Here is an 8,083-nt window from a genome sequence, read left to right as displayed (position 1 = left end):
TTTGGAAGTTTCCATTGATGAATTCATGTGTTTTATGATGTTTGATGATGAATTATGAAAGTTTAGTGCTTGATATACATGTTTTGTAAAGTGATTTTGAGTAAAAATGCATATTAGGGATTAAATTGAGAAAAGTGTAAATTGATGGGTTAAATTATGAAATAAATGAAAGTTTTGGGCTGCTAGGGGTCCCTAGGAAGTTCGGATAGCATGTAATTGAATTTAATTGTGTGAATTTTGTGTATTTTTGAAATAGGGACTAAAGTGTAAGAAATGTAAAAGTTTAGGGCCAAAGTGAAAATTAGCTTAAATATATATTTATGGATGAAATTGAAAGATTACCTGATTAAATGAGTTGAATTGTTATAATATAGATCAATAAAAGAGGAACCCAAGTAAGTTCGTAAATGATAAACATTGCTACAATTATGTTTTTAATGCTTTAATAATGCATAAATTGTATATATGCGACTACGATTGTGTATGATGACAAATCTATGATATTTGGCACTTAGTGTGTGTTTTGAGAGAGCTTTGGCTATATACAACACTTAGTGTGCGAATTGGAATAGTTTCAACTTTATGTGGCACTGAGTGTACGATACCGAGATAGATTTGGTTTAATGTATGGCACTAAGTGTACGATATCGTTATAGTTTTAGGTAAACATTTATACACTAAGTGTGCGATATCGTTATCATTATTAGTCTTTGTTTTATAGAGTATCAAAGCTAGCTCGGAGATCGGGGATTATCGAGAACCATCATCACACTATCGAATACTTGTTGGTATTTTTGGATACTTGTAAATATGGTATAAGGCATGTATAGGCTAGTGAGTTGATGATATGTTTTGAATTATGATTTAAGAAATGATATTTAGCTTACTTTTGGCTTGAAATGTTGGTATGTATTTGGTCATTTAAGTTGGCCTACGTGTTGTGCATAATGCCTTATATATATATTGGCATGGTCTGGGTATATTGGCCTTAGTTGTTGATATGGTTTAATGATGTGTTTTGTGATATGAAATAGATGATAATATGATGAATTAATGTATATGGAACTTATGCAAGTTCTGATGATTTTTGCATAATGATTTGGTATGTTTTGAATGTGGAATTGAGTAGTTAAAATGGTTGATGATAGATGGTATGATATGTATGTGAATTGGTATGTTTTGGGCTACTTATAAGTGTATGGAAATTGTTCCAAAATGGTTTCTATGTGTGCATAAGTGAGGGGTGGCAAATTGGCTTTGCAAATGGCCAATTCTTGTCCACACGGGTGGAGACACGGGCGCGTGTCTCAGCCATGTGTGACACAAGGGCGATATACCCTAAACCTTAAACCCTAAATCCTAAACCCTAAACCCTTTTGAATTAAGGCAATATACCCTACAGTTTTGACACGGCCTAGACACACGAGCTTGCCTAGTGACCATGTATGGCACACGGGCGTGTGGCAGGCCGTGTGACCTAAGTTAGTAACCCCTTTAGATTTCACACGGCCTGGCACACGGGCATGTCCTCGGCCATGTTGTACAAGTCAGTATGTATGCCCTGTTTTTACACGGTCTATGACACGGGCGTGTCTGGTGGTCATGTGAGGCACACGGCCTGTTCACACGGGCGTGTGACCCTGAAATTAAAAAAAAAATTTAAATTTCTCAAAGTTTGCAAATGTTATCGATTTAGTCTCGAACCTCTTCTAAGCATGATTTAAGGTTTCATAGGACCTTAAAAGGGACAATATGATTGAGATGAATGAATTTTTATTATGATTGCTCAAATGTATGATTTATGTTGTGGTTGAATAGTAATTCCTCGTAATCCTATTCTGGCGACGGATATGGGTTAGGGGTGTTACATGATACATATCTTCTGTCGGCTATTCTACTTGTGATTAACTTCTAATATTTCACTTGTTGCAGATCATCTTATCAAAGGAGAAGAACATTCAGAGACTTTAGGAACTTGTGCGAAGCCTTCAGCAGCAACTTTTGTAGTGCAAGGGCTATTAGTGTGAACAGTTTTGGCTCAGTAGTATGTTAGTGCATGATAGTAATGCTTGTGACTTTGTTAGCTAAAATTTAATACATTCACATGGAGTTTAAACACTGTTTCTTCGCCATATTCAGATGTGGAGTCTTTGAAACTTTGGTTATATTGGTAATTAACCTGTGGATGGATAGCTATATATTAGTTCATGATAGCAACTTATCTTAAACAAATCATCTTACATATCTACCCTCTTTTTTTTTCTTTTTTTAAAGAAAAAAATCGCATTCAGAACACAAGAAAATCATAAGCCACATTTTCATTCAATCAACCTAATTAATTGCAAGTTTTGAATGTTTGAAGCCAAATAATTTATTTTGTTGAAATAATTTAAATAATTGAAATACAAATAACTGAAATACAAACAACACAAAAAAAAGGGATAAAAACATAAAACAAGAGAGTTGTAGGATAAAGTAGTGAATTTATTTTGTATTTTTTTAAAGATTCTTAATATGTATTGTTCGTTTTTCTTAATATGTATTTTTTTTAAAGATTCTAAATAGACCCTTATATTTAGTTGTAATTTTTTTTCTTTGACAGTTTGTTATCGCTTCCTCTTCTTATTTGGCTTGTTTGATTGCTTCCTCCACCCGGAGTTGAGTATATTGTATTCATTGAACCACTGTAAGTTCTTTGGCAATTAAATTCTTTAATTTTATTTTACTGTTATTAAAATTAGTATTGGAGAAATGTGACCCTTTTACTACAATTTGAAGATATGTAAACTTTAATTCTTGTAGCAATGGCTCGTCTGCCTTTAATAGTACAAAGTGAGAAGCGTAAAAGAATTGGTCTTGCTATTACAATATGGTTGCAAATGTATATAGTTGCGAGTTGGTTCTTAGTTACATTGGGTGTCATCCGTAGCCTATATACTTATAAACCAAGAATTACCTTTTTTAAACTATGTGAGATGTTACAAAATTTAGGGGGATTGAAGTCATCAAGGAACATGCTTGTTGATGAGCAAGTGGCAATGTTTTTTCATATCATTTCTCATCAGCTTAAAAATCGAGTTATCAACTATCACTTTAATAGGTCTGGGGAAACCGTTAGCAGATCATTTCACAATGTTTTAAATGCTTTCATACGTTTACAAGATGTGTTATTTAAAAGGGCAGAGACAATTACAGTTAATTCTACATACCTAAGGTGGAAATGGTTCAAGGTATTGGAGTGAGTTCTATATATAGCTCGTACATAATTTAGTCAATTCAGATTTAAATATAGTATCCTAACACGAGGTTTTATACATATGATGTAAAATTGCTTAGGTGCTTTAGATGGAACCCACATCAAGATTAGGGTTCCAACAGTTGATAAACCTAGATATCAAACGCAAAAAGGTGACATAGCAACAAATATGTTAGCTATTTGTACACCTGATATGCAATTTCTTTACATACTTCCTAGTTGGGAAGGTTCTTATTGGCAATCATCCATACTTTGGAAAGTCAAAGATATGGGTATCAAAATGTTGGCAATAGAAATCTGAGATTTAAGGCACCAAAAGTGGGATTGAGATTTGGCATGAGATAATTGTAATTTTTGGTCCCTAATTGTATAGTGACTTTGTAAGTTGATCCCTGAACCTCAACTATAAATAGGCCTAACCATTTCTCATTTCATCAACCCATATTTTCCATTCTCTACTTAAGGCATTGTTCTCTCTCTTTGTAAATCTTCACTTGTTTGGAGTGAAATATATTTGATAGTGTCCGAGGACGTAGGCAAAATTTGTTGAACATCGTTAAAATTCTATTATTTTTTATTGTATTATTTTGCATATTTTGTGAGTGTGATTGTAGTGATTTATTGTGCTATTAAATTACGATAGAGGGATATTCTGGCTAGGAAAAACCTGGTACTTAAGCAATTCTTGTGATCCACCTCTCTTTCCCGGGACTTAAACTTATTATGATTTTTCAGTACAATAAATTTTACTCTTTTACACGCTTCCGTACAACAATTGCTATCAGAGCTAGATTCATATTTAGGGAATACGATCGTTTATGATACTATTTGCGTATGCGATATTGTTCATCCCCGGTACTATTCATGTTGACGGTACTGTTCACATATACAGTAGTGGGGATTGAGGAGAAAAATGGCAAAGGCATCGTCATCAATGAAGACTATTGTGACCAATACAAAATTTGAAGTAGAGAAATTTGATTATACCAATAATTTTGGTATGTGGCTGATAAACCATAATTTATACATATTTTTACCCCATGTTTAACTCATTTTATGGATGATTTCCTATTAGAATTGGTGAATTCAATGCTCCTAATGCTTTAATTTCATGTTTTATACTTAAAAGAGCATAGGAGAGCAAAATGAACGAGAAACGGGCCAAAAACGAAGAAAATGGGCCAAAGTACGAAACCAACATAGCTTGGACCTCCTCACATAGGCAGACCACACGGCCGTGTCAATTTGGTAGGCTCGAGCACGGCTTGGAGTAATTGCACACGAGTGTGTCCCTGTCGAGCCCAAGTTGAGTCCAATTCGGAAAAGGCTAATTTTGAGGGCTCTTAGGCATTCCAAAGCCTATAAATACACCGTAGAGGAGAAAGAAAAGGGAGACACAAAATAGGGAGTAAGAAATTACTTTAAGGAAGCCGATTGATCATCTCAGAAGCCGAATTCATCATCAAGACTGAAGATCTCTCCTCAATTTCACCTTTAGGAGTTTTGGGTTTTATTCTGAGATGTTTTCTTATCCAGTTATGAACTAAATCCCCTAAATACCTAAGGGGAATGAAACCTAAGACGAATCTTGTTATTATTTTCTAAATTGTATAATGAATATTTGACTTGTTCTTAATTATGTGTTCTTAATTCTTGTTTTGATATCCCAAGATACTAATTCAAGATAAGCTCTTATTCAGAGGAGGAATAGACCCTGTCTAAGAGTACATTTGTCATAATTAAGCGGAGTTATTTGCGCACAAGATTTTGCTGGATTAGGGTGAAACCTAATAAGGGGATCCATAGATCAAGTGAATGCAACCCTAGGGTGTTAATTAGAGAAAGGTCTTAATTATTAAATCTAGGGATTAGACATTATTAGTCTTGAATAGGGATAATAACATAACTTAGGGATCTCTACGGAACAAGTTAACTGAATAAATCGTCCGATTCGGAGCCAGAATAACAAGTACAGTCTAGGTGGATTTTTCCTTAGGTATTGTCTTAATTCAATCGATTTTCCAAAAAACAATTCCCCAATTCTATTCTCTGTGAGTTCTTAGTTTAGATAATTAGTTAGTTAAAACAAAACCTCCTTATTCTTAGGCTAGATAATAAAAAGACAGTCATTACTAGTACTTTTAGTTCCTTTGGGTTCGACAATTCGATCTTGCTAAAACTTTACTACTGTTCCATAGGTACACTTGCCTACATCGCGATAATAGTTAGTTTCAAGAACGATTAATTATAAATATTTAAAACCTATCACGAAATCACGCGATCAAGTTTTTTGTGCCGTTGCCGGGGAACTAAGATATTAGGAACGCTCAATTTTTATTACTTTAGCCATTTATTTTTCTTGCAATTTAATTTAATTTAATTATTATTATTTATTACTTTACTTTTTCTTTCTCTTGGCAGGTTTTTATAGTTTATGACTAGAAGAAATCCATCAGGACCACTACTTTTTGACGAAAAAATCGATCGCACAGTTTGCAGAAACCAAAGAGAAATAAGGCGAAGGCTAAGATACACAGAGAACGAGAAAGAAGACGATACTCAACCTCCAACCGAAGAGATGGCTGAAAACCAAGACAATCAGCTACCTCTTGCAATTTGCGGCTAATCAAAATCCTACTCCACGCACTATGTATGATTATGCTAAACCCTCTTTAACAGGAACTGAATCAAGAATAGTTAGACCTACTGTAGCTGCAAATACTTTTGAACTAAAACCTAACACAATTCAAATGATACAACAGTTTGTTCAGTTTGATGGTTTGCAGGATGAAGATCCCAACGCTCACTTAGCAAACCTTTTGAAACTATGCGATACATTTAAAATTAATGGCATTTCTGATGATGCCATTCATCTTCGGTTATTTCCTTTCTCATTGAGGAACAAAGCTAAACAGTTGTTGAACTCGTTACCACGAGGGTCAATTACTACTTGGGAACAAATGACCGAAAAATTTTTACTAAAATATTTTTCGCCGGCTAAAACGGCTAAATTACGTAATGATATCTCTTCTTTTGTGCAGATGGATTTAGAAACACTTTACGATGCATGGGAGAGATACAAAGACCTTTTGAGAAGGTGCCCTCACCATGGGTTACCGCTTTGGCTTCAGGTTCAAACATTCCATAATGGCCTGAATCCTTCGACTCGACAAATGGTTGACCCAGCTGCTGGCGGAACCATCAACAATAAAACACCTGAATATGCTTATGAGTTCATAGAGGAGATGTCATTGAATAATTATCAGTGGCAAGTCATGAGGACAAAGCCAACGAAAATAGCCGGTGTTTATAACATCGATTCTGTCACCATGCTCTCTAATCAGGTAGAACTATTGAATAAGAAAATTGATGGGTTTCTTAGTTCTTCACAGGTTCACCCAGTAATGCAGTGCGAAGCAAGTGGAGGTGGAAGAAGTCATTCAGAATACCAACCTTATGGCGACAACATGGATAACGAGCAATTAAATTACATGGGTAATAATCCTTGACCTCAAAACAATCCATATAGTAACACTTATAATTCAGGTTGGAGGAACCACCCAAATTTCTCATGGGGAGGCCAAGGAAATCAGCGGCCACCTCCGGGCTACTAACAGCCACCCTATCAACAGGAAAAGAAACCGAACCTTAAAGAGATGCTCACAAAGTTTATCTCAGTATCAGAAACCTATTTTCAGAACACTGAAACGACCCTTAAAAATCAACAAGCGTCAATCCAAGGGATCGAAACTCAGATAGGCCAGCTTTCTAAACTAATCTCCGAATGACCACAAGGTAGCTTGCCAAGTAATACTGAACCTAACCCAAGGGAACAGCTCAACGCAATTAATGTTTAAAATGAAGAAGGATTTGTTGATCCTGAGCCAGAACTGAGGCAAGAAACGGTGGTAAGCAAAGGTAAATGTGAGGTAGATTATAATAAAAACAAACTAGTGACTGCCGAATATAAACCTCATGTGCCATACCCCAACGCAATAAGGAAAGACCGCTCAGATGAACAATTTGGTAAATTCCTTAAACTCTTAAAAAAATTACATATTAACTTACCGTTTATTGAAGCTCTATCACAGATGCCAAACGTAATGAAATTTTTAAAGGAGATTTTAGCAAATAAGCGGAAGTTGGATGAGGCATCGCATGTGGAGCTGAACGCAGTTTGCTTAGCTATTCTCCAAAATAAACTACCCAAAAAACTAAAAGATCCAGGGAGTTTTACGATTCCTTGCTTAATTGGTAGTTTAGATGTTAATAATGCATTAGCTGATTTAGGGGCTAGTATCAACATCATACCTTACAAAATGTTTAAGCAACTAGGTCTCGGGAAACCCAAACAGACTAGGATGAGTATTCAATTAACAACAAAAACTATAAGATTCCCTAGGGGTATTATTGAAGATGTGCTAGTTAAAATTGATAAATTTATATTTCCCATTGACTTCATTGTTCTAGACATAGAGGAGGATAGCAACACTCCTTTAATTCTAGGAAGGCCCTTTTTAGCAACTACTAAAACAATTATTGATGTTGGCACAGGTGAACTCACGCTCCGTGTGGGAGACGAAACAATTACCCTTCAAGCTCGTAATTCTGGCAACACAATGGAAATTGAAGGTGATCGTCTAAACCATGTTACTAAAACTGACAATTTGGTACAACCTACTTTGCAGGAAATGAGCTTGAAGGAAGTACATGAGTCATTCCCAAGCAGTAACAGAGGACCTATTCATGAAGGTTGAAGGCTACAAATTGAGGAACTAGATGAATGACAGACGCATAAACCGAGAACACTTGATAAACCAAAACTAT

General features: G+C 35.3%; 1 non-coding gene across 1 annotated transcript; it reads right to left on the bottom strand.

The window, feature by feature from the left end:
* Window positions 1-6,264: 6,264 nt before the first annotated feature.
* Window positions 6,265-6,371, bottom strand: LOC128283280 (small nucleolar RNA R71). Its single transcript, XR_008273622.1, has one exon. It is a non-coding gene; the product is annotated as a small nucleolar RNA R71 (small nucleolar RNA).
* Window positions 6,372-8,083: the final 1,712 nt, after the last annotated feature.

The sequence above is a fragment of the Gossypium arboreum genome, chromosome 10, assembly GCF_025698485.1.
Source record: "Gossypium arboreum isolate Shixiya-1 chromosome 10, ASM2569848v2, whole genome shotgun sequence".
Taxonomy (NCBI): Eukaryota; Viridiplantae; Streptophyta; class Magnoliopsida; order Malvales; family Malvaceae; genus Gossypium; species Gossypium arboreum.
This window is presented reverse-complemented; position numbering and strand designations above follow the sequence as displayed.